At 42.0% G+C, this 26,375-nt stretch overlaps 1 protein-coding gene across 2 annotated transcripts in view; it reads right to left on the bottom strand.

The window, feature by feature from the left end:
* RNF144A (ring finger protein 144A) overlaps positions 1 to 26,375 on the bottom strand; it is a 70,746-nt gene that overhangs the window by 38,870 nt on the left and 5,501 nt on the right. The window contains exon 2 of one of the 2 annotated variants that reach the window (XM_063330434.1): positions 13,254 to 13,343. The exons of the other annotated variant lie outside the window; for it this stretch is intronic. The gene's annotated coding sequence lies outside the window, so the exon portion shown is untranslated. The remainder of the gene's footprint in view (positions 1 to 13,253; positions 13,344 to 26,375) is intronic. 2 annotated transcript variants of the gene reach the window in all.

Raw genomic sequence — 26,375 nt, 5'->3', positions numbered from 1 at the left:
AAAGACAGCGGTCCTAACAAAGCCAATTATAACGTAAATAGGCAACTTGCAGCTGCAACAATGCCTGAACACTATCTAGCAGTAAAAAGTCACTCATGGCTGAATTATTTTCTAGCTTGTGAAGGCAACACTAGTAACAACGGCACAAACAATTCCACTGCTCTCTAGGGTAACATCTTATTTTATTATTTGCCAGAAACTCGTAAACCACCCAGTCAAAAACAAATGCTTTGCTGTGTCTTTCCTCCCATGCCTAACATTTTCCCATGTTTTTATTTTTCTCTTCCCCAACTCACTCCCCCTCCACCCCTTTCCTTGCTTCCTCCTATTCTTTTCCTCCTATTCTTTCCCACCTCTCTGCTTATAAGGAACTGATGAATTAGTGCACTCTGAGCCGTCTCCACAATAGCAATAAATCAGTAAGGAACAGTTTGAAACTTCAACATACCACAGGGTTTTTCCTTCTCCACAGCTGACACTCTCAGAAAAGTAAGAGCTATGTTTACACAAAGCCCAAATAACAGCAAGCTTGAGCTCTGTGGGCTTTTCCTTTGTTGGGGGTGAGGGTGGGGGAAGAGAAAAGTTTTGGAAGCTTAAAGCTAAAAACCACATTTAAAGCTATGCAAAATTACTGAGAAAATGCAAATACGAGCAAGGGGAGTGGAGCCCTAGTTCGGACTGAGCCACTTGGAGAGACCAGCTGAGCAATTCTCTCATTTCCACCAGTCAAAAGGAAATCAAAATTGTCTTTTTCCTTGCAACTGTGGCAAAATGCATGCTCGGTGCGCTGCCCAGTGCGGCACTTCCATAGCACTTTACAAGTCTCAGATGCAGGAACAAAGTACGTTGGATTGAAAAAAACCCACCACAAACCCTCTTGCTGTCTTACACTTGTATACTAACAGCGGAGCTTGGGCTTTAACAACAGCTCACATCCTGTAAGATAACACATACACAAGTACCATCCCTTCATATGCTACACTTGAACAGCAAAGCAGATAAGCTGGTAGCCGAAAACAGCATTCGGAGTGGGGTGAAGTCTTACAAACCTACCCACAGCTGTCTTCGTTCCTGTGACTCCATAATAACCGCTAAATTCCAGGCAGATATTTGTAAGAGACAGCATTTTTCACAGCTCCCAACGTGGACAGCGAGTTCCCAGTCTCACGCCCCAGATCTGCCCCTCAGATTAGCATGAAGTTCTCCCTTGTTCTGAAGATTTGACTTCCACATATTAAGAGGGAGAAGAACCATCAGAGCACATATAGTCAATAGGACTAGTAAGAAAACATTGCTGAAGTATAAAGAAAAAGGCTCTTCATAGAAAGAGCAAAACTTCATAGAAATGTTTTGTGCGATAATTACAGCCATTTGGAAAATGACTTTCACTTTTTCCAAAACCAGGCCTAAAAACAGCAACTCTTGCTAGAAGCTGGACAGCCTCTCCACAGAAGTCACAGCTTCCATCATACCATACCGCACTGTGTGTCAGCCGTGACCCAGAACTGCCCCTCCAGTCTTCAGAGGACAGAAGAGTACAGTGTATTTTAATTAGATGTTATGGTATACAAACTCACTCACCATGTCAGTGTGACACACTGGACCAAGCATAAGGAGAAACCTGGGATGGGATCCAGGCTACCTAACGTAGTCACTCTATTGTTGGTGCCTAAAGAAGCAGATTTTCTAAGATAATTGCCTACATTCCCTACTCAGTGAGAGGAAGGAAAGTGTTTTTAAAGGCCTTCAGAGGGAGATTGTGTGTCTAGTACCACGCACCTCAGCCAAAGGAAAAAAAACACCCAAACAGAATAATAAGGGGGAAGGGGAAAAAAAAAAACAAACACACAAATCTCACCACATCTTTCTGGAAGAATTCTGTCTCCTGACAACAAACCCAATGGCTTGGGACATTCAATGGGCTGATTATAGATCACTAAGATTATTATTTTTTCCCCTCTCTTTCAAACATCGAGAAAACTCTGATGCATCCTGCTTGGCACACCCTGTAAACAAGATCCAGCCCGATCAACAGTACCAGCTACTCACTGTTCCTCTTAACAGCAGTGCCAACTTTAAAAATCATAAGAGAGGAAAAGAGCTGAAAATTCCTGCATGTCTCACTGAACAGTCAACCCTTCATACCATCTGATGCTTCACGTGATAGAAGTTACACCTATCAGCAAGGACATTTTACAACAAACTTCTGGCCTGACAAACTCTGTAACTCCAGATTCAAGTCTCTCTCTGCACACTGATAATTTCCCTGCATCCTCCTAAAAGTTTTGTATTATTTGTCTTTTTATCTCCTTTCCTATGAGTAATACTGTTGCTCTAATTTCCTCCTGCTTGAAGCAGCCTGCCCTCTTCCCATCACTTCTTCTGCACCACAATCCAGTTCTTCAGTTTCGCCTCCACTACACAGTATCCAAGGCAGGACAGCCCTGGTCAGACAAAGAGGAGAGGTCAGGGTGTCCTACTGGGCAACTGGCTTGGGACAAGTTTTCCTCTTCTCTCTAGGAGAGGAGCCGTATGCCTTTTTTAAGCACTGTATTATAAAATTTAATTACACTATGGTCTATGTTAATATCTCAGCTGCTCTAGCTTGGTGAACAAAGTGTTGTTTGTTCACAAGTTTCCTTTCACACATTACAGAATTACATATTCCAGCTACATTTCTCCAAATCATTTCCTGACGTGATGTTCAACCAACACGTGCCTGGGCACAGACCTGTCACTCACATGGGGTAGGGAACTTGCAAACAGATTTTTATTACCACAGAATGATTTGAGTTGGAAGGAACCTTAAAGATCATCTAGTTCCAACCCCCTGCCATGGGCAGGGACACCTCCCACTAGACCAGGTTGCTCATAGCCCCATCCAACCTGGTCTTGAACACCCCCAGGGATGGGGCATCCACAGCTTCTCTGGGCAACCTGTTCCACCACCCTCACAGTAAAGAATTTCTTCCTAATATCTAATCTAAAGCTCCCCTCTTTCAGTTTAAAACCATTACCCCCTCTCCTATCGCTACACTCCTTGATAAAGAGTCCCTCTCAATCTTTTCTGTAGACCCCCTTATTGTTAAGGGCCCCTTATTATTAAATATTATTATGTAAAAATACTTCCATTAGGGGCAGATGTTTTATTTGGTGTGGTTTCTTCCTCCCTTCTTATTGACTATCTAGTCAAGTCATTTAGCCCAGGCCTTGGAAGACCTTCATGAAACACAACCAACAGGAAGTTCTTATGTCAGTGTGAACCACTAAGATTGCACACACCTTTTTTAAAGGCTGATCTAGTGATTAGAAGATCACTTGAGTTACAAGAAACTACTGATAACCTCTTCTGCTTCAAGCTTACCACGTAACTAAGCGGCTCATGGTTTACTTGTGCCTCAGACACATGAGATGGTACCTATCACATCACCCAAGCTGGTGAGCAGTGCTTTAGCTGCCTGAGTGTGCGTTTTCCTTCCCTTCTCCCTCTGCAGAGCGAAAATCAGCATTTGCAGTATTTTCAGAGGTGTAACGTATTACCCTTGACATCAGCCCCAGCTCTAATCCCTCACAGTAATATTACTATTGCATAGTAATGCTCCCTGCTTTGTTATTGGTGGTGGTTTTTTTCCCCTTCTCCCCACATTTCACAACATCGGCAGTGTAACACGCATTACCTGTCTACCGCAGAAAGCAGAAGCGCTGTAGCACCCCATCTGCGGGTGGCAGAGATGGTACGTAACATCCCTGCAACAGCAAAGGCAGAATGACCGAAACCGAAGGCTGACGCGCTAAGGCCACGTAGAGACAGCAGAAAGCATAAGGGGAAGAAAAGAAAGAGCACAGGTCCTCCACAGTGGAAACATACTCCCTTCAGGGCTCCCCACGTTCTTGAGATGGCAAGTACCAATAAGTTCCAGACCTTTGATTTCGGGAACACATGCAGAGGAACACTATTGGGAATTTCTCTGTATTGCTTCGTAAACTTGAGCGCAGCTCTTAAAAATCAATAGGTGTTGGGCCTTGGTTTACTACTTATGGTTTCCATTTAGTTTTCTCCTCTTACTCATTGATTAATTGTAGTAAATTAAGATGCTTTGTCAGCTTGAGCTATAGTTTTTCTTTCCTCATTTATAACAAAACCTTAAGAACAAACTACTGACAGTTCTACATTTGTAAATGGCTTTCCCTGCCAATTAATTCATTTAGTAAGGACAGTATGGAGCTGATTAGGACTTTTTGGGTTTTTAACCTTTAATATTATGGAAAAGACTTGATTTTTGAGTTACCCAAACAGAACAGATGTTTAAAATTATTAAAGGAAAATGTCAACTTGGTATAGAATAAGCTATAACTAATATCATGTCAGCATAGTTGATGTGAATTTCAGAAAGAAAGAAAATAAATAAAGCATGTTGCCTTACGTGTCACTGCATCGTTAGAAAGAGAAGACTGAATAGACTTAAGTCAGTCCCTTACACCTTCTACATACTCACATAACTCATCCTGCTAAAAAGGAATCACTTCAGGTTACGATTAAGCAATGCAAAACCACCCAATTTGATCAGAGTGCTTGACTTCGCTAGAGATTTGATATGTAGTGAAAGTGACAGCCTACTCACATGACAGGACATTTCACATTGCCTCCTAGTGTTCCTAGACAATATTGAACCCCTTCCCCAACCAAACACGCACATGGCAAGAGGTACTCAGTTCTGGCGCGTTGGGTATATCCCACGCTGCATATTCATAGGAGCAGTTTTGGTTTGTGGCTCTGTGCAAGTCACCTGCCCTCTGCTCGATCCGCAACTCCCACCAGCTCGTAAGCGTGGGCAGGAAGGACGCTGAAAGGCAGCCCTCGCTGCACCCTTCTCCTGGGTGCCAGCACTGACCTGCTTGTGAGCACGCTGGCACGGGGATGGAAAACATGTACTTACTCTTCACAGTTTCCCAGCAGAGAGATCTGGCCTGCAGCATAAAGTGAGGGCAATTTGCATAGACTTATTCTGGCCAGGAGGGAAAACATTTCTAGGGCAGCTTAAGCTTGTGCTCATCATTCTAGGGGTTTATAAAGAAGAGCTTTAAAAGCAAAACAGAGAGCCTTGATGCTTTTTAAAGGAAGTTAACATTGCCAGAATCAAGTCATTTTACTTCCTTAAAGAAAGAAACAGAATAAAGCAGCAACACATATTTAAAGATCAATATATAAAATACATTTTCTCAGCCACTTTATTATATAAAGTGGTAGATTTTGGGTCACCTGTCCTGTCCGCTCCTCCCTGAAGGTGCTCTTCTATGCTCTTCTGCTTCCCACTCTCCAACAGAGCACACAACAAAGTTAGCTGATCTCAGTTGTTACACCAGTAAGTATAAGCAAGAGCCTCTCTGCATACCATTCCTTGGTATTAACTTTAAACATCGGACATTATCACTCTGGAAGCAGACACTGTCTGAAAAACATGCTGTTAATTTTGGAGAGTGTAGCTAGTTAGGAGAGACTTAACTGAAAAGTAAAGTTACTGAAAAGAAAACTGGTTCTGTTCTCTCTCTCAAACCAGAGCACCAGAATAGGGTCAGTATCACCCTCAGACTGCAAACTCCTCTGTGGAGAAAAACCATTTTACTTTTTATGTTTGTGTGGCACATGCTGCAGCGGACCACAGGTTTCAGAAGTTAACAACAACACAAAGTTATAAAACATTTCAACTAATATTAATACCCTTGGTCTTAAATTCTCTGACTCAGAAAATGGATGAGTAGCTGAATTTAGCGGACAACCATTTTCTCTAGACCCACTTGGGTGTCAGGAGGTGTCTTTAAAACATTATTTGTCTGAGCAGTTCTGACCCCTGTAGCTTCCTCCCTTTTGTACACAGCCTAAAAAAGCAGAAGTAATCACATCAACTGTTTAACATTATTTCAGCATTAAAAAATAAAGCCGAAAAACTCTAGTAAAACAAAATGTCACTGGAAGTTGTTATTATTAAAAAGGTTGAATTAAAAAAAAACAAACCTAGTTAAGGATATTCTATGCTTTCCAGAGGCCACGTGTTGAACATTTTAGATAGTAGGAATCTTGCCAAGTTCAACTCGTGCTTTCCCAAACCAAACAAGACACAAACCACAGAAGCCTGCCCTCTTTTCAGCTTCTGGGAAGATCACAGATGAGGTTGTTCATTATGGTCCAAGTCAAGTAACGTGGTACACACACACACACACACCACCCACCCAGCTCTTCAGACATACCCCCCCCCCCGGCCCCCCAATTTAAAGGGAATCCACTGTGCAAATAAATGAATCTTTTTTTATAAGTTCAGTAATTGTTGCTTTTTCCTATTTACTTTAATGGTCACCCATACTGTTTTATGTTAAGAACACCATGAAAGAGCAGCCACAGTGGTCTAACATACCAGTTTAAAATAGAGATGTTTGGAAAGGAATTGTTCCAGAGGTTCTAAACTAAACAACATGGATTGCAACCCACTGCTTAAAATTAGGTTTTGTGGTTTGTTTTAGATATTCCTAGTAACAGACTCAATCTGATTGCTCTCTCTTGGTTGACTTTATTGCACCTAGCAATCTAGGAGGCCAATAATAGAAATTTCATTTAAAATACAGCTATTAATGTTCCTAAAGATAGCCTATTACATGAGTCAGCTGTGTCACAGGCTTGAAATCATTCTCTACGGTTTTTTATTGTTTTTTTTGTCAAAGGACAATAAGTGCTTGGCTAGGAGTTGAGAGCTCTGCATGCTTTTAGGATGAAATAGTTTGTCAATATTAAAACTAGACAGGAAGAAAACTTTCAGAGGGAAGGAACTGCACCCTGGAATGTCTTTGAATTCCTATTCCATATTTAATGAAAAGAACACCCCACCAAAGAAGTGCTCAACTACCAAAGGTATCCCACTTTTCTTTTCTGAAATCCCTGGTTAACCTACATTGTCTACTAATACAGTAGTTTGCCCTAGTTAATTGGCAAAGGCAGCCCTTTGCTTTCTTTCCAGCAGGAAACTAATTAAATAGATTCAAGAGCAAAGCAGTGCTACTTTAAAAACAAACAACAGGGAGGAGGCACAGTAGCTGGCTGCTGCTTCTTCAGAAAAGAGTTGGAACAAGCCATTTGTTTAAAAAAAAAGATAGCGACACAAGAACAGTGCATCTCCTTTAAACCTGACAGCAGAAACGGGAGCAAGAGCATCGCAACTGGAACAAAGGTACTTGGTGGGCTTCAGATCTCATTTAGGTGGGAAAAGCCACATTGGAGGAGTGTATGAAGACCCCCGCAATGCAACAGAAGAAGATGGGAAATTCAGGGTTTCTTTCACCTGTACCAAACTCTGTTCTCAATGGAGAATAGCGAGGTGTTTGCACCAGACCTACTGCACCAGCTGTAAGCCAAGGCAATGCTACAAAAGCTTCAAGCCTCTGAAGTCTAATAGCTGAAGTCACCCAGTTGAGTTAATGGGGAGTTTGGGAATATGACTGACAAAGCAACTAGATGAGTAACTAATTAACTACAGGAACGTTTGTAGTCTATCCATACTTTAAAAGAACAAAAAAACCCAAACCCCACTAATGAAGTTCTACAGAGGACAGTGAAAATGAGAGAATGACATGCAGACCAGGAAACATCCAAATGCAACATTTAAAAACATAAAAGGCATAAGCTGGCTGCATGGGGCTTCTCACTATGTGTTTTTTTAGGAAATTAATAGAAGTAACTAACCATTCGTAAAAATGCCTGATAAAAGCGACAGAAAAAAATAGTGAGAAAAAAACCATATACAAAGCAGCATGGTCACAGAAAAAATGGCGCTAGAACTACAATTCAGGCTGGTGCGCAGACAGAGGACTCTCCTCCCAGTCTCTGGGCAACAATACAGGCTCTTGCATTTGGGGGCAACACTTTAATACTGAGTGACAAAATGGACTTAACTTCTATCCATAAATTTGAATCCACTGAGCTGGCTAGAGGAGGATGCAGCAATAGCTGCTTGTGACCTGAAATAACCAGCAGGCCTGGGCTCCTGCAATGCCAGCAGCGACTGGAGGCTCAGCAGATGGAAAAAGGCAGGCGAAGTGGCATATAGTGCATAAGGCAATATAATTATCCCATGTCACAGACAGTTTTGTACTCTCTCCTGTCTTCTCTACTAATACTCAAAAGGAAATGTTTTCTTCTGGGGAGACTGGCTCTGTGTTTTGGATAAAGCAAGCGTGGTTGAAAAGTGGGTGTTGTGCTTGGAACAGCAAGGCAGTGAGGTTTGAGACGGCTCCAAGTTCCTGGAGAAGTTCCTTCCACAGCCCCTGAGAAAGCTACTTCACTTGCACAGCTCAGCTTGTGCCTGTGACAGACCAGCCACCAACCTGCTTCTTCCTCAGCCGCAGGCTCTAGTCTTTACAGAAATGGGAACCAGCGCCTCAAAATTAGGAAAGAAACATTAAAAGGACTACTGATCATTATGGCAAGCTGCAAATCAGCCTGTTACCGTGGTGGCAAAGGAAGGGGATGGAGCTGACAGGCCCTCTCTCCCAGAGGCAGAGTTCTTTGGCAGCTTCATTCCCACTGGCAGTTCTTATCCTGCAGGATGGTTTCAAGCCAACCTGCAAGTTTTACAGGAAAGTGAAACTGGATTGAGACACGCAGAAAGCAAGTCAGGATTAAACAGAAAAGAAGGAAGAGCTGCATTTCTACCTGTTGGGGTGGGAGGAAGATTCAGGAATACTGAGATGAGAGCAAACGCCGCGGGAGCTTTTGAACTGGTTTCCCTTGGCAGGAGATGGGATCAATATACCAACAGGAGAATGAAAGACTGATCAGTTAAGATTAGAGGCCCCAGAGTAATGTCAGAATCTAGGGAGGGGCAAGAAAATTTCTCAAGTACTGTTGCAATAAATTAGTGTAAATTGCATTCAAAAGAAGTAGAAAAAGTGGAAGTTCTGCTTGTGAAAGCTTAGGAACAGACTTTGTTATGCAGAAACAAGACCCTTTTGCACAAGACAGACTATTGCTCCAAGGACTGGTATGCAGTGGTTGCCTAACTCTTCTCCAAGAAAGTCAAAATACACAACAGAAAGCAAGTGTCTTGACTTGCGCCTCTTCCCCTACTTCAAACATTGCCAGTACATTCCTCACATTTAAGTACTGGAATCCTACTGCTTTTCCCTGTTGCTTTGTGTGTCTGCAGTAGTCAGTGTCCCCTACTCCCTTTTCACTCGCTGAACAGGAGAAAAAAAAAAAAAAGCTATCCCCAACTCCACTGCCTTTTGCAATCCCTTCTTAACAGAAAAGTGGCCAGCGATACAGAACTGGAACAAACTATACAGAAAGCCAACTTCACGCATAGAGAGAATCTGTTCAAAAAGTGAACATCTGCAGCCAGATTTCAGTTCTACAGCATGCAAAAGAAGGGGAGAAATAACTCCCATTTAGGTTTTGGTAATATGGTACAACCGCAAAATATCTTAGTCAATCTGAACTTACTAGGAACTAATAGTATGTTTAAAAAACAAAACCAAAAACAAAAAAGAAAAAACTCTGGTATTTGAAATAAAACCCCAGAAACGCCACCTACACCTATTTATTTCAATAGGATGCTAAGTTCTTCGGCAGTAATAGTGAGACATCCACTAAGAATTAAAAACCTTGAAGACCGAGAATGCCCTGCTGCTTAAAACCACTCCACGTTGCTCTGCACAAGCCATAAACCCACACATATAAACAACCAGGCAAACAAAGGAATGCAGATGGCTCTGAAATGAGCAGATGTAAATTACTTTATAAATTTTGCTTACTAAAAAAAAGTCTTTTCCACCTTCAAACCTTGCTACTGGGGGAGATTTTTTGTGGACTAAAGCCAATAAATAGGTTTTACATCCTCTTTCATGAACTATAATTAAAAACAAACTTTACTTTGTGGCTGTCACCACAGAATGAGTTTGTCACCTCTGCAGTGAAGTTCTTGCTTCTTGTCATAGGCTGAAAAGACACTACTTGACTTTTGTGGGCCGATTATATTTACATCCTTACTAAATTTCATTTTAGCTATCAAAGTTTTCTATGTTGGACTGAGCCAAGCTGTGCCTTTGGCTACTGCTACGAGACATAATAATAATGATAATGCAAATTATGAGTGTGTCACTGGAGCTAGATCATCCACACTGCACGCTTGTCACTAAACCATGGTACACTGACTCAGTTACAGAGGTCTCAGCTGCTATTAGGGTTACAGACAGCTACTTAGAAAAACATTATCTGCAGCAAAGCCAAAATATTTTGATCGCTTCCTTCCACAGCGAAAGGAAACATTACAACTATTTAAGGTTATAAACAATGAGACAGAAATAAACAACTCCATAAGAAAGACCCACAATTCCAAGCCAACACTAGTTCATTAGAGAAGAATTTTGCCTTTTACTGGCAAACTCCTGACTTTCCCCATCTGCTCCCTCCTCTCCTTACTAATGAGCAGGAGCAAGCTGCATCTATGAAAGCATCTCTAGAGATGACGGGATGCACAAGCTTTTCTCTAGATGCTTAGGAAAGACCAGTGAGTTCTGCCATATGTTTGCTACCACACCACCAGGGTGGTGGGCTCTTGCCCCGGTAGACGAGGCAAATCGGAGGGCAGCGCTCCTCTGCTTTGTACTAAAGGTCTGAACTACGTATAGTATGTTCTTATTCCTTACACAAATACCTCGTGAGCATTCCGTATGCCACAAATATTTTCCAGTACAGACCCCTGCCAGGATGTGCTCCGTCTCAGTAATCCTGCAGAGCCGTTTCAGGGAAATCGGGCTGGCAGGCAGCAGAAAGACTCAGGACACGTCAAGGCACATTTCAGGTATGTATGTGCACAATATGTTGCAGCTGCTCTCACGCTGACCACAGAAGTCTACAAAAGATCACAGAAGTCCCCAGTTTTTTCACATTTGGCAGAACAATGACACTAAACTGAGGTTTCTACTTCTTTGAGATTAAAAAAAAGAAAAGACAAGCTCTGCATGTTTTTCCAAGAGATTGGACGTGGGTTCTGAGAGTACTTTACGCACACTTGTATTTCAGAAAATGGGATATGGTGCCTGGAGAGGTTTGAGGATCTTTAGAAACACCTCAGCAGCCAACTAACCAAACAAGGAGGGGAGAGCAAGCTGCTCTTCTTGTAAGAAGAGAGAGTGGAAGGGGCGCAGAGGCAGAGCACTGTGCCTGAAGGCGCGGGGCTCTCAGGGGAGGGATGGAGAGCTGATCTAGGGGAAGGAGGCTAATGGGCTTTGGCTTAATTAGCTTCCTACAGTGAGCTCAAGAAGAGATATGGTCAATCCCCGCATGTATATGATGCAGGGTAACGTACATCACGCAACAGGAGAGGAACTGTTTAAGCTAAAAGGACACCATTGACAACAAGGACAGACAGGTATAAACTTGGCATTATACACTTCTTATAGAAACTCAAAGAAAGTTTCTAAGTGTCAGAGATACAGGATATGTTTCTGTTACAGCTTCCGAAAAGAGGTAGGGAGAACAGAAATACTGATTACTTGTAAGAGGAAAGTTTATGAAAGGAATTACATCATCTACAGTCCAAACAGAGATCCAAGAAACCCGCTCCACTTCCCTGTATTTAAGTTCTAAATCAGCTGGTTAAAATAAAAAGCCATGAAATCATACGTTTTTTGAACCTCAGCTTGGTTTCTAAGCAAGGGGTACTGAAAACAACATCAGCCATTTGGTTTTTAAATCAAGTTTAATCTCGCTTCCTTTTTCCCTCATTTTGTTTTTCTGCTACTAAAAAGGATGTGACAAAAAAGATTTTTTTCACTTAGTACTGAAAAAGTGAGCAGAAAAAAAAAATCTTAGATGAAAAAAAAATATCTCAACAAGCTTTACAATTAAACAGTATATCTTTTTCCCTAAGACATGTTACTCGAGCTGAACATACAGCTTGTTATATTAAAATCTCAATAACGATATTCAAGCCAATGAGAGCATGATTATGTTTTCTTTACAACAGCTTTTTCCTGTGATCAGAAAGAGTCAAGCAAGAACATCATTACACTTTGATAACCAAGCCAAGAATATGAGTTTTAAAGGAAAGCAGAAAAGAAAAAATTAAAACCTGCCAGTCTGTAAGTATATGACTTTTCAATACTATTTCTAGCAGATGCATGCATGCAAAAGTGGCACTGCTTGGGAAAATGGAAAGCTACCAACAGCAAGTCACAAGCTCAGGCAAATGAAGAATCTAAAAATGTCACTATTTCCACATCTACCCACGTATTAGGTTAAGCATAATGCAGCACTTCCAGCTCTAGTGATATTTGCAGGATAATCTTTTCCAAACCGCAAACAGAAAAATGGATAGACTTTAATTATTTAAACATAATTTTTACTACCTTTTAGAAGACAAGAAGATAAACGTGCTACTTTCTTTTTTTTTTTAATATATCAACAATTACCTATGGTGTACATATAGATCTGTAGCCATGTCAAAAAGGAAATCAGTTTTTTTATTATCTCATTTCCTTATTTGAAGTATGGATTTACTGCGGTTTAAAATTGAAAATGTAGTATTGTGGGACATTAAACAATGAAATTAAGGACCATATATGAAAGCAAAACAATCTCTGTTACAGTTATAAAGATAGGTATTATTATAGATATAACATATATGTTCTAATATACATATACACAACATATGCATGTTATATTATATATACACATATAATATACAACACATTATATGTATGTTTTATATAATACATATATATATAAAATATGTGTCTTTATATCTCTATATAACACATTGAGATATAAAAATAAAAGCCTAGTGAACCCATTTTAGGTAGTACCGTAAAACTGTGCTTTGAAGACAGTTATTGAACTGCCCCAAAAGAAGTCTTCTCTCTCTGCACCTTGGACTTTGCTAGCGGGTTAACCAGAACACCGAGTTTTGTTCTCCTACGTTTAATTGCGAAGTGAACCAAGCCTTTTCATGCTAAAGCTCCGCAATTAAAAGCAAACTTTGACAAATTCCCTCCTCTGTAGCAGTTTGGGCTATGTGGTTTTGATTTTTATGGGGAAACACAACAGCAATTCCAAAGACTATAAAACCCATCCCAGAGGCATTTATTCCCCCCCCCTCCCCAGCTCCTGTTGGCAAGAGAGTCCTAGGAAAGAGCGGCTGCATTGGAAACTGCATCTGTCTGTGCCCAGGCCAAGCGTTGTCAAGACAGTCGATGCAAACGCCTACCACAACAATCTCTCCTTTGTCAGTCACAGGGATCCCATGAGAAAGCACCAGCCAGTCTAGGAATTTGGCTCAAGGTAGTGTTAGACAGGCCTGAAAAACAAAAAATAAGGGTCAGACTTTATTTAGATTGACTGCATAAAACCGGAACTAACAGCTCCGTTCTGTCAACGAGCTTTTAAAATTGTGTGGTGGCACAAGTGGTCTTAGTGCAGAAAGACAAAATACACCTCTTAACCCTTTCTACTCTCTGCACTCGCTGGCTCAGTTTGTACTTAGCAGCTTGGGAAGACTAATCCCATCACATAAGAGATTATTTTTTTTTAATGGAATGGATTTCCAAGCCTGAAGGGGAAAAAAATACATTTTACTATCATTTTACATAGCTGTAGCCCCCATGATCCAGAACTTCAGGAAAACGTACTCTGAAGGATCAACAAACCATATCCAGCACTAGGTTCAGGGACTCCCTATGTACAAAACCAACAGTGAACTACAACTTTCCACACGCTTCGCAAAGCATTTCTAGAAACTGTACCAGGAAAACATACACACAAAACCACATGCAAAGGCCACTACTTTGGGCAAAATCAGTCTGTAGGCAGAACATTTTAATGTGATGAGATGCCAGGGAAGAGGAGGAATTCAGAACACAGCAGCTGGCAGGAGTCCTACTTTCACTTCAAGCTATTCCCCATTTTCAGATTTATCCAGCAGTATTATTTCTGAGAGAGAATTTCAGAGCTTAGTTCCCTTCCGCTGAATACTCAGAAAACCTGTATCCTCAAACTAACGAGGTAGATTTTTAGCATAAAACCTGTCCTTTATTCAAATCTTAAAAATAGAAAAAAAAAAAAAAAAACCAGCTTTGGAATGAATTCATATAGCCAAACATGCAAGCTTCTGGTCATCCTTATTCATCTGAAGTTTTAAACAACACGCTATTTAAAAATGCTTGTAAGTATCAAGGCATGCATTAACCTTTAGAACATCTAAAAATAAGCTTTTCATTTCTGAAAACTTAATTAATTTCTCATCCCCCACTCTCTGATTTCCATTTAGAGAGAGATGTACTATGGAAAAAGTATGTGCTATACTTTGAGAAAAAAACCAAAACAAATAGTAGATAAAGGAATGGCCTGACAGCTCAGGCAACCTTTACTTGAACAAGCTCAGATATATGCGCACTGTAGCATTTTAGGCGACCCATCAGTTATTCAACCAACAGTTAAGTCACCAAAAAGACATTCCCTCCTCCCTTCTTGCACATCCTCCTCACTTTAACCTCCCCCTCCTACTTGCTTCTTTGCCACAAAATCCTGCTTGAAAATTCGGAAATCTGACAAAATTGGGTTATTGCCCTCTTCCCATACTCTGTTGACATTTTAGGAAGGAAAAAAGTGACAAACAAAATCTACTTTCATTACTGTGTATCTGCTTGTAATATAAGAAAACGGCTTCCTGGAGCTTAGGGTCAGAAGGACTGTCAGATGCATTGGCTTCCTAACCTGAACACCACAAATTATTACCCAGTTCCCAAGTACCCTGAAAGCAAGACAAGTAACTTGTACGTGGCTAACAAATACTGACGGGCACATCACCTGCCTTGGGCTGGGCACCTCAAGAGATCCACCACTTTCTCTAATGGCGGGAAAGGCAATTTACTGCTTTGAAGAGCTGCGGCAGTTCGCCTTATTTCCATTTAGAACTTCAGCCAGTGGTTCTAGTTACGCCTCTCACTCGCTAAATGGGAGGAGGAAGAAGATAAAAAATAAAAAAGGAAAGTAAAAGAAAGTTAGTACAAAATACTTTCTTGTCAAGGCAGCTAAGACGCTGTCTCTTCTCACGCTGTTGGGGTATGGCTAGTGTTTAAACTGCCTGCAAACTCCTTTCCTACAGCTCTACCACAGATGTTTTCCAGGTCTTCTGCCAAACCTTCTTCTTCCTTAGGACAAAACTTGTCCTGGCCAGTACTCTCAGTTATTGCATCAGCTTCATCCGACTTGGGATGACATCTTTCTTCCTCTTAAAACCTCGCCCTTGCCAGCACCTCACTCAGCACTTCACTAACCACTCCACCGGCGGTGCCTTCCTGGGGCCCTCTCTCCCACTTCTGTCTTTCAAAGGCAGGAGGGATCCTGAGGAAGTAATTCCCTTTATATCAGTGGCTATTGTCCCTCTTCCCGTTTGCTCCTAGGCAATCCCTTCCAGCCACAAAAATTCAGTTATCCTCTCCTACAGCGGGACCTCACAGATTTACCTTCTACTCCAGGCCTCTCTCTCCTTATCCAAACTGGAAATTTCAATCCTTCTCTCTGACATTTCCTTGGAGATATCCAGCTACTAGATTAAGCCCTACACAGAGACAGACAAACCTCTTATCTCCCTTCCCACACAACGCTTTTCCCAAGAGGCTCTTCCTTGATTAGCCAGCATCCTGCCAGCCACCCAGCCTGGAGGCTGATCGTGATATTCAACAAGAACCTGTACATCTAATTCCTGCAGAAAGAATATGCATAATATACATGAAATGCAGTCTTTTCCTTCTGATCTGTCAGACGACTAAAATGCTCATCCAGGCACTCAAGATCTTCCTCCTTTTCTTGGGTTTCAACCAACAAAATTTGACTTTAAGAAGTATTTCTGAAAGGACGTAAGCAACGGTCACCTCCCCTGCATGCTTCCTTGCTGTTTTAACCCTCTTTTGGTGTTTAATTCATGTGAAACCACCCCAAAATCCTTCTCCATAATTTTAATAACCTTCTCAGCCTGTTTTGTCTAGATCATTTTTACACCAGTGTTTGAGCCAGCTGCCTACTTCTGATCAGCCGGTGACGTTGCCCTCCACCACCACCAAAGCAATCTGCCTCACAGAGGTGGACCTGACAGATCAATCCATCCGGCCTATTTTAGACATTTCTCTTTGGATAAGATGAAGTCTGCCCTAAAATTGTCTGGACAGGGATACAATAATTACAAATAAGACAAATGCAGGAAAAAAAAAAATAATAAAAGCTGCTCACACCCCACCCTTTCCACATTAAATCACTACCAGGAATTTTTTCAGCACTAATAATTCTTGTGGCTCTTTTTCTGTACCTCCTGCAGGTTTTCAAAAGACCCTTTAAAGATGTGAAAACTAGGACCAGATACAGAATTTGAGCATTACTGTCATTAATGCCGTGTAAAGAGAAAAATGTTTCTTTTATAAATCCCATCTGCCAAGGATTAAGTTAGCCCTCTCCCTTCTCCCTGCCACAGTGCACTGGGAACTTAAAGTTCTGTATCCAGCCTGATCCCTAATGCCTTTGCAGAGTCGTTGCTTCCCAGGATGCAGTCTCCCATGCTATGGATGTACAGAAAACTTGTCACTGGGAAATCTGACTGTGTTCAACCACACCCTGCATACCTACCTTTGGTTTTACTCATCAAAAAGAAAGAAATCATGCTTATCATTAAACTCTGGGAATGACAGACTGGCAAACAGCATAATCGGCTTTTTTTTTTTTTTTTTTTAAGCTGTTGTCTTACAAATGAAACTGTTAAATGGTGTCTAGTCTAGGCTCAGTCTTTCTGGAGCATCTTGATTCCCAGTTTATTTCCAACAGACATCTACTTGTTTATATTTTGCAGTCAGCTGCCGCTCCACTCACCCGGTGTGTTTTTGCTGATGTGCTGTAATGGTTTTCCCCAACAAAAAAAGCTCTATTGTACAGAGCCACAAGCTGACAGGCAGAATTCGGAAACCTGTGTCAGGCTCAGCACAGGACCAGTGGCAGATGCAGAAAGAAAGGCTGTGGGATCTGCTCTGTATGGCGGTGACAGCCCATGGTTCATCTGTTTTTTGTGTCAGCCAAGGGTAGCTCGGAGGCACGAATGGCCGTGAAACTCATCTCCCTCCACCTCGTCCTGTGAGAGCTGATGATGCAGCTCACAGCCCAGCAGCCACAGGGTCCAAGGATGAAAGCTTAAGGACGCGTAGGAAAGAGGATGAAGTTTGACAGGTTATAGGCACAAGAGGGAATTTCAGCTTTGGATTCTCACCTTTACTTATGGTGGTGACAATGTGTGATTATGCAAAACACAATGTCCTCACCGGTCTCCTCAGCCTTGTCAGGAGACCACATTTCATACAGTCCTATGCTGTCACCGCTACAGAAAGAGGGAAGAAGCGCAGGGTGAAAGATGAGATCCCTCGGCAGCAACGGCTCCCACCGGAGCCAGGGACACAACACACTCGTCAAAGGGAAGTTCTGCTGTGCAAGGTATTTACATGCTGCAACAGAACCCAAGTCCTGTGATCCCTGTGCCAGAGAGGTCACACAAAGTTTCATCTTGAAACTCTTAAGCAGAACTTAAGCGTAACATTCAGCAAAGAGAGAAGCGCATATGACCTTTGCGTGACAACTCTGCGGTCATCCAAGCCAGGAGGTGAAATTCCCATGGACTCCCTGGAGCAGAGTCTGAAGCAACCCACCTGCCACAGTCTTTCCCCTCCTTCCCTTGGGTTTACGTATCCCACATCATTTGCTCTTAGCAAGTATTGTTGAGGTTACCACAGCTGAACAGTTATTCATCTGGCTGGTTCATGACAAGATGATGCTTTTTATCAGATCAGATGCGGGAAGCTCTTTAAAAGCTTATTACAGAAAGCAGCTACACGATTTCATGAAGACAGAAAAGCTCAAAGCACAGTGATAAAAGGTATTTTAATAGATCCATTCATACTAATACAGGAGATACCGTGTGCTGAAAACAGGGAAATATATTACATTTCTAACATGATAGGCCAGAAGATTTAATTACTAGCTTTGCTTTGAACTTGACAGCTATTACTACTCTAACTCCTGGATGCACCTGCAAAAAAAGCCGTGTCATTTTAGATTTGTAAGAAGAGGTGGTCTTAACTTGGATTTAACTACCAGGTTTACTATAATATGTGCAATAGAAAAGCACACACAATTAAGCCTTCCCGAGAAGACAACTCCCTCCACACACACCCACCTGCTCATTAAAGAGTTGGAATGGAAAAACATCTTCCCTATTATTTATTTTTCCCTCCAGTGAAGAACAAAAAAATCAAAGCCTACTGTTAACATAACGAAATCAGCGTTTCATATTTATCTTCCTGGAGAAGGATTTTTCTGTAATCTTTCCAGATGATATTCAAATGCAGTAAAGTTGATGAAATATTGTTTGGACTCCTATAAAAAAGGAGATGGAGGCATATCACACCATTTTGAACAGTCTTAATATCGTGTAGGAAAAAATGCTTCCACATGGCTTGCTAGTCTAGCTTCTTAAGGAGAAATATTAAAATAATTTGACTATGATTTGAAGGGAAGTGCCCAGTCTGTAAAAAAGTCTGAATTTTGGAAAATTTCTATCCATCCTTCAGAAACGTATAAGAATCATAGAATGTGTTGGGTTGGAAGGGACCTTAAAGACCATCTAGTCCAGCCCCCCTGCAGTAAGCAGGGACATCTTTAACTAGGTCAGGTTGCTCAGAGCCTCATCAAGCCTGGCCTTGAATGTCTCCAGGGATGGGGCCTCCACCACCTCTCTGGGCAACCTGTGCCAGTGTCTCACCACCCTCATTGTAAAGAACTTCTTCCTAATGTCTGATTAAACCTGCCCTGCTCTAGTTTAAAACCATTGCCCCTCGTCCTATTGCTACATGCCCTTGCAAACAGAACATAAGAAGAACATAAATCCATTTTTTAATTCCTCCATTCGGAAATATTTTTCAAAGCTACTGTTCACTTGAAGTACTAGAGAGAAATTAAACAAGAGTCTGAGGGCAGGTTCAGCCTAACCTGGAATTCCACACAGGTTTAACCTGACCTCATTTTGACAGTCAGTCCCAAAGGGACATGAGAAGTTGCTGCTCATCTCAGGTACTTTGAAACACACTAAGAATTTGACTGGAAAAGTGGTAGGTTTTTTGGTTTGGGGGTTGTTTTTGGTTTTTTGGGTTTTTTTTCTTTAATGAGTGAGATTTTCATTGTAAATGTCCTAGATTCATGTTCCTCCAGTCCTGAAGTGCCTACATTCTCCCTTGAAACTTGAGCATGCAAGAGAGTGACTGGGTGAAGAGAAATATGTGGGATGACTTTTTTCAGGCCACAAAATGCCTGCACAACATGGGACAAAGGTACAGAGGTTAACAGAGGTACAACTGCATTTTGTGTAGTCTACAGCCAGGTGGACAGACTTCGCAATGGTTTGGTCACTGCTGACTGGCAGTGAGCTACACAGGCAAAACAACGGCAAAATAGGAGGCAAGAAGAAATTGATATAATGGCGTTCTCCCAAAGCATACACTCCCTATATCCCTGGAACTTTGCGGAGGTACTCTCCCTACGCCTGTTGGATTAGAGCTGTACAAGTGACTGTCAGTGCTTTTCCCCTGTATCTTGTGTTGTATCAGCACATTTACCAAAAGTGCTGTATCAGTTGAGAGGACTGCATCCAGCTTTGGAGTCCCCACCGTAAGAAGGACATGGACCTGTTGGAACAGCTCCAGAGGAAGGCCATGAAGATGATCCAAATGCTGCAGCACCTCTGCTATGAGGACAGGCTGAGAGAGTTGGGGCTGTTCAGCCTGGAGAAGAGAAGGCTCCAGGGAGACCTTATAGCCCCTTCCAGTACCTGAAGGGGGCCTACAGGAAAGATGGGGAGGGGCTCTTTATGAGGGAGTGGAGCGACAGGACAAGGGGTAACAGTTTTAAACTGAAAAAGGGGAGATTTAGATTAGATATTAGGAAGAAATTCTTTACTGTGAGGGTGGTGAGACACTGGATCAGGCTGCCCAGAGAAGTTGTGGATGCCCCATCCCTGAAAGTGTTCAAGGCCAGGCTGGATGGGGCTTTGAGCAGCCTGGTCTAGTGGGAGGTGTCCCTGCCCATGGCAGGGGGGTTGGAACTAGATGATTGTTTCCATTCCTTTCCTTTCCAACCCAGACCATTCTATGATTCTATGACTGTGGTCCTTTGATAGAAAAGGGAATTAGATATGTAATTTATCTCCAGTTTTCTGCCTCAAGTTTCCCATGTAGCCTCAAAACCGAGCCAACCAACACCCCATACACACACAGGAGAACACAGGGAAAGAGCATAAAAGAAGATGGAAGTGATCCGAACAAGAAAATACAGCTCTGTATACAGGGTACACAGTCCCTTCTCTGTGTACACTGTTACTCATTTATAGCATGGCACGCAATGCTGTAATTCATACCACCACAGCAGTCAAAGGCCTCCATTCAGCCTGGCTGCCTTCATGGCTAACACCAGACGATCCTCCAAGAAGGCTCTGAAATAACTCGCATCTTCCCTGTCCTTCAAGTGCTGCTCACTCATTTACAGGCACACCAAGTCTTTACACATTAAGAGTTCGTACACTTTTAAGATGTACCATCAGATGCCCCATGCTCTTGTTCGTTTTGAGACAGATTGCCCTGAAGCCGCTCTCTTTGCATTTGCATGCTTTGCATATGTGATATTGCCACTGAATAGATGGCATCTGCCAAAGCATGCTGCATTGAGAGAAAAAACACTATATTTACATTATTCTTTTCTGAGGAACTCGTATCTTGTTTCCTTTGGCAGTTCCATTATATTACTTAACTGTTAACATCCATAGGAAATATCAACATTCAAGAACAGCAAGTATTTTTGGAAATAATTTATGCAAAGTATCCCTATTTCAAAATATCCTCATTTCCTTGTTTCTGTGTACTGAATGGCTGCTGAGTAGGAAGAAAAAAATGAAACTGGAGGAGGTTTTTTGTATTATTATTATGACAAGTAACTGTTGTTTTAGAGAAATACAGGAAGAGCACATTTAGAAAAAAGTTCTCAGGCAAATCAGGGAATCTCTTCTGATCCCTGCAGACTTCCCATCACTGTAGGTATATATTAGTTTTAAACGGCAGGAGTCACCTCAATTACAGAGAAAGTCAATTTGGTGCTTAGACTCCCTAAGCATATAATGATGCAATCACAGAAGATACCGTTATCAGTGAGTTCTCTTTAGCTTTTATAAATGCATCAAATGCACCTATATCTGATGTCTGCACTCAAGGTAAGAGGTCCATGCAGATAGGAATCTAGGTCTCGTAAATTATTTCTTACTGTCACATTACAGCATTTACCATTTTTAAGTACTAGAGTTCTGTATGTCTTCACTGAATGAAAATAATCAAAGCTCTGATAAACATCTAGGAGGGATCTCATTGAGGAACCTCTGGATTTTATCCCACTCAAGCCCTGAAACATTTGGGCAGCAGACACAGAAGACTTTGGCTAACATGAAACACCTACGTTCAGGTCTACAGCTTCTACAAAGAGCACTTCCCACACATTTCTTGGAAGACCTACTTGCAGATGGTCAGAAGACTAACCTCCTGCAGCCTTCAAGCAACTTCCAAGTGCAAAGATAGCTACTGTCTTCCCAATCACCACCCCAAATACCTGTTTAGAGGTGGGCCATTCACTTTTAGCTTCAGGTAGTTCTCAGTATGTCCCTTAAGCTGGTCTCTTCCGTCAGACACACACTGACCCCCACAGCCTTACTCCATACGTGCTGGTTTTCCCCTTCCCCTCCCAGAGGGTGGGCAAGCAGCCTGCTACGTGAAGGAATGAGCCATTTCGACTTCCTCGTATTTTTACACGGGCTTTGCAGTAATGCAGGCAGTTACACAGGGAAAACACAGAGCTGCTGTTTCTGAAGCAATTTAGTTGTGCTTTACTTCAAGGTGATTTTCTAGGTTTGCTTCAGACCCTCTCCCTCCCCTTCCCAAGATTAACAACTTTTCAGTGTAATTGGCAAACGTTAAATAAAAAAAAACAAAGTCCATAAAACATTTATCAGAAATCTTTAAACTAGAAAATATCTAACCTTGCCATAACCTGACAGATTCCTTCTGTCTTTCATTTAAGCCTGCTTCCCTTAATTTTCTTTAACAGTACAGTTTTGTGGGGTTGGGGTGGTCGTTGCTGTTTCGGTGTTTGTTTTTCATTTGTTTGTTGTTTTGGGTTTGGGTTTTTTTTTTTTGGGTGAGGGGGTTTGGTTTGTGGTTTTTTTGTTGTTTTCGTTTTTTTTTTTTGTTGGGTGGTATTGTTTTGGGTTTGTTTGGGGTTTTTTGGGGGTTTTTTTTCGTTTTTTTGGGGGGTTTTTTTGAGAACATGAATTTCCTCTCTTTCGTATCGAACTCCAGATACTGTGAATTCTTCAAAGCCTCCATAACCAGTAAGGCTGGACAATTCCTATAGCACTCATGTTAAGGGAATCATATGAAAGCTCCCATGGTATTCAGAAGACAAGGGGATTTTCATGTTAGCTGAGGTGACTTTGATAGGACATCCTGCTGTGCACATCCACATATTGTTTTACCCTGTCACTCTCCAAGTTGTAATTTTAGTAACACTCTGTCCAGGATAGCACAAAAACTGTTTTGTTGGTTGCTTGAGGGTGTTGGGTTGTTTTTTTCCCCTCAAAAATAGCACCATCTTCGCCCTTCTTCCACAGTTCAAGATCAGAATTATTTGATACCACAGTGTGAAACACGCAGTTATTTCAATTAAAAGACTGTTTCAGTCTCAAAGGGTAAGAAATGAAGCTGTATGAGGAAAAGACACTAAGGTGAGAGGAAAGAGCAGAGATCCTGAATGACCCCGCTGCCCTTCCAACGATCCCTCCTGAAGCTGCCACTAGCACCAGTGTTGCCTGCCAGAAAAAACAGTACATCACTATTATTAGCACAATGAGGGGACATGATGGTTGGACGTCACCTCCTTGTATTGGCAGCTACGTTGAATCATCCCATCCAAAAGCAACGATTCCCATTAATGAAAGTAACAAGGCCTGGCCTGCGTTGGTCTGGAGACCAGTACAGTAGAATTGTGGAAAAGAAGAAAACAAAACCTAAACAAAGAAACCAGAAAAACCCCATGCAGACCTTTCAGACAGGGGAAAACAAAACAGTGATCTTCCCAATAAAGAGCAGCCCCTGAAAACACATTTCCCTGTAACTATAATAAAGCATCATAGCACTAGTCTAAATTGAAAAGCAGTGAAGACAGCATTATATTTCATTCAAATCTGTGAACTTCAGCTGTTTCAGGAGCTAATGGAAATGCGAAGTGACTGGTGAAAATATTTAGCGCTAACTGACAGTTTGCTCAAAAGACTATCACACTCTTTGGATTTATAAGTCATCTAAGGATTTGTCATAACTTGATTTTAAGCTAAATATCTAACGTGATCTGAAGCTAGAACTACATTTCTGCTCCCTCCGAAGCGAGATTTTTTGAAGGCAATGTCAACCTGGAACAAAAGATGAAAGAGAAGTGGGTTGTCACCCTACTAATGCCTCTTCATAGATGCAAAGGGGACAGGAAAACAAGCAAGAACTAGACATTTTACCCTCAATAACAGTCACTGGTAAAAATATTTGAGAATGGATTTCCAGGCACAAATCCATGGAAAGTATGTGGCTGATGCTGCCGCTCCAGTGGGACATCACGTCATGGAAGAAAGGAGAGGTTACATTTCTGAACGCCACCACGGCTGATGCCCAGTGAGGGCAGGGATTTGATGCGAGCCAAACCCTGGCGGCGTTTGCTCAGGCGAGCAGCGGAGGTGAGAAACAGCAGCGGGGAGAAGGATGAGCTCACGCTGTGGAGAACGGCTCCCTCGGAGCCGCACGGATCCAAAGTACAGGGCACAGCCAGACAGACACACTGGAGCCAACAGCAGCATGGAGAGGTGCCAGGGTCAGCAGCGCTGGGTAGTGCAAGCCTCGCGCAGCACAAATGCTCCTCGCGTAACATTTCCCAAGGCCAGGGACCATCATGTCAGAAGATGAAAAAAAACAAACTAGCTTGGAGCCCTGAGATAAACGTGCACCCGGCAGGTGAGTAGGAACGGATGGAAAGCCATGAACACGCAGGCTTTTAACTGTTTACCATCAGAGCTGCAGATGAGATAATACACACCGCACCCTCAGGAAGTGGTCAGTGTCAACACGTGTAGCAGCTACAAAGTTCACCACCACGTTGTGCTTAACAGCCTTGACAGATTTCATCTCCCAGTGATTAACAGGAAGAGTTGCCTGGTCTATTTTGCCTGCGGCTTACCTGAGGCACAAAGGCTATATGACACCAGCTTGGTCTTAGGAGCAAGCCAGAAACCAGTGGACTTCTGACCTATCTGGTCCACACGCAAGTGGCAGACTCGCCAGTGTCACCTTGATCCATCTCCTGCATCCTCCCAGGCAGCCCCTGCAGCACACTTGCAGTGTTCCTACCTGCTCAGCTGGAAAGTCTGGTCCTGGGGATCAGCTGAGACCAAACCTCAAGATGTAACGAGCACCAACAGCTCGTCTGAGGCGCCATACGCATCCTGCAGCGGTGACCTGAGTTATCCTGCCTCTCCCGGCTTTCCAGCTGTGGCCCAATGGATGTCGTCACTTCATCTTTGCTAGAAAGCTACACACACACACACAACTAGGAAACAATGACTGACACAAAAATAACCCAGTAATTTAAAGTAGAGAGAAATGTCATCCACAAACCTTTCAAAATGTAAGATGTCAACAAGTATCAAAGTACAAAGAGCATCAGGAAAAAAAAAATGGAAAGCATTAAAGTTGTGGGTTTTTTTTTTTTTTTAAATTAAAATATAGACTGCCTCTCCACAAATCTAACACATTTTACACATACCCTCAACGTGCACATTTGGTCAGCACTTTTTCTACAAAAGTAAGAAGGGACAGTACACATCAAAGGTAGGAGTAATGCATAATTAATCTAAAGAAAGTAGGTGTAGGTGTTTTCTCCTCTAGGCTCCAAATGCATGACAAGAAATACATTATACATGAAGGAAGATGACGGTACAACATTAATCGAATCAGCATGAAGAAGCAAACAGAAGACTGTAAGATGCGTTCAACAGGTATCAGTGTGCAAAAGTGATCAGCTAATTGAAAGAGTCACACAGGGTATGTTTATGCAAAACAAAGACAGGAGAAATAATGGAAATAAAACTGAACTGCTTCTGTTTGCGTCCTATCAAGTAACGTGCCCCATTCAAGGAATAATCTTTATACAAGACAACTACAAGAAACCTGAAAGTTTCTGGGTCTCTAAAGGATTGCTATTACAAGCCAAAATTAATAAAAGAAAGAAGAGTTAAAATAATTATTTTCAGGGGAAGGGAATTACATAAGCAGCACATTATTATAATATATGAAAAACAGTATTATAATTTAACATTTAAGAAAAAACCAAAAAGCTTTTTCTTTCTCATCAGGCGCTTTCTACAGTATTATAAAGCTATTTGGGGATAAGGACTGAACACTTGCTCTTCCTCCATATCCAAAATTGTTACAGAAATATCCAAAGAGGAAGTAACAGTCTAATTTGAGATAAGGTCAAAAAATAGGAGCACAATACAAGTTGATTCGCAAGCAACTGAGCCAGTAAAATCCAGTTTCCTAGGAAAGTGTGTCAAAGTGGTAGGAAGAGTTCAGACTGCAATCTCTCCTTCAGCAGGCATCTTTCCATCTGCCTAGGCTGCCTCCTGCCAGAAAACTTGTAGGTTTATTGGAGATAAGCTTCTACCCCTCTCACAAATGCAACTGAAATTGGTCAAAAGGTTTGAAAATTATTAAAAGTGAGAGCAAAAGACAGACATTCACAGAGAGAGATGCGCATAATCTCTATTTTCTTAGAAAACCAGGCTAAAAATATCTATATGCTGACTGCAGTTAGCTTGGTCTTGAATTTGCAGTGGCTGTTACAAGACTGCGCTGGAGACATAAGCCTGACCACAAAAGCCACAGAGCATCGCTCTCAGTCCACCTGCATGGATGTATTTCTTAATGCAGGTATACAGAGATGAAGAGAAAACTCTTTCCTTAAGTAGCAAAAGAAGGAAAACCAAAGTTAAATAACATTCATTTTCCTCCTAAGAGGACATAAACATTGTCTAACGCATCAGGCCTTAAGCAATATGGCATGACTCCTCCTGTCACCCCAGGGAGGGGGCATTTGGGCAGGGAGAGGACTCTGCACACCCATGCCACCACAGCTACCCTGCCTGGTCACTGTGGGCGGGCAGCCC

This window comes from Chroicocephalus ridibundus, chromosome 3 (genome assembly GCF_963924245.1).
Source record: "Chroicocephalus ridibundus chromosome 3, bChrRid1.1, whole genome shotgun sequence".
NCBI classification, from domain to species: Eukaryota; Metazoa; Chordata; class Aves; order Charadriiformes; family Laridae; genus Chroicocephalus; species Chroicocephalus ridibundus.
This window is presented reverse-complemented; position numbering and strand designations above follow the sequence as displayed.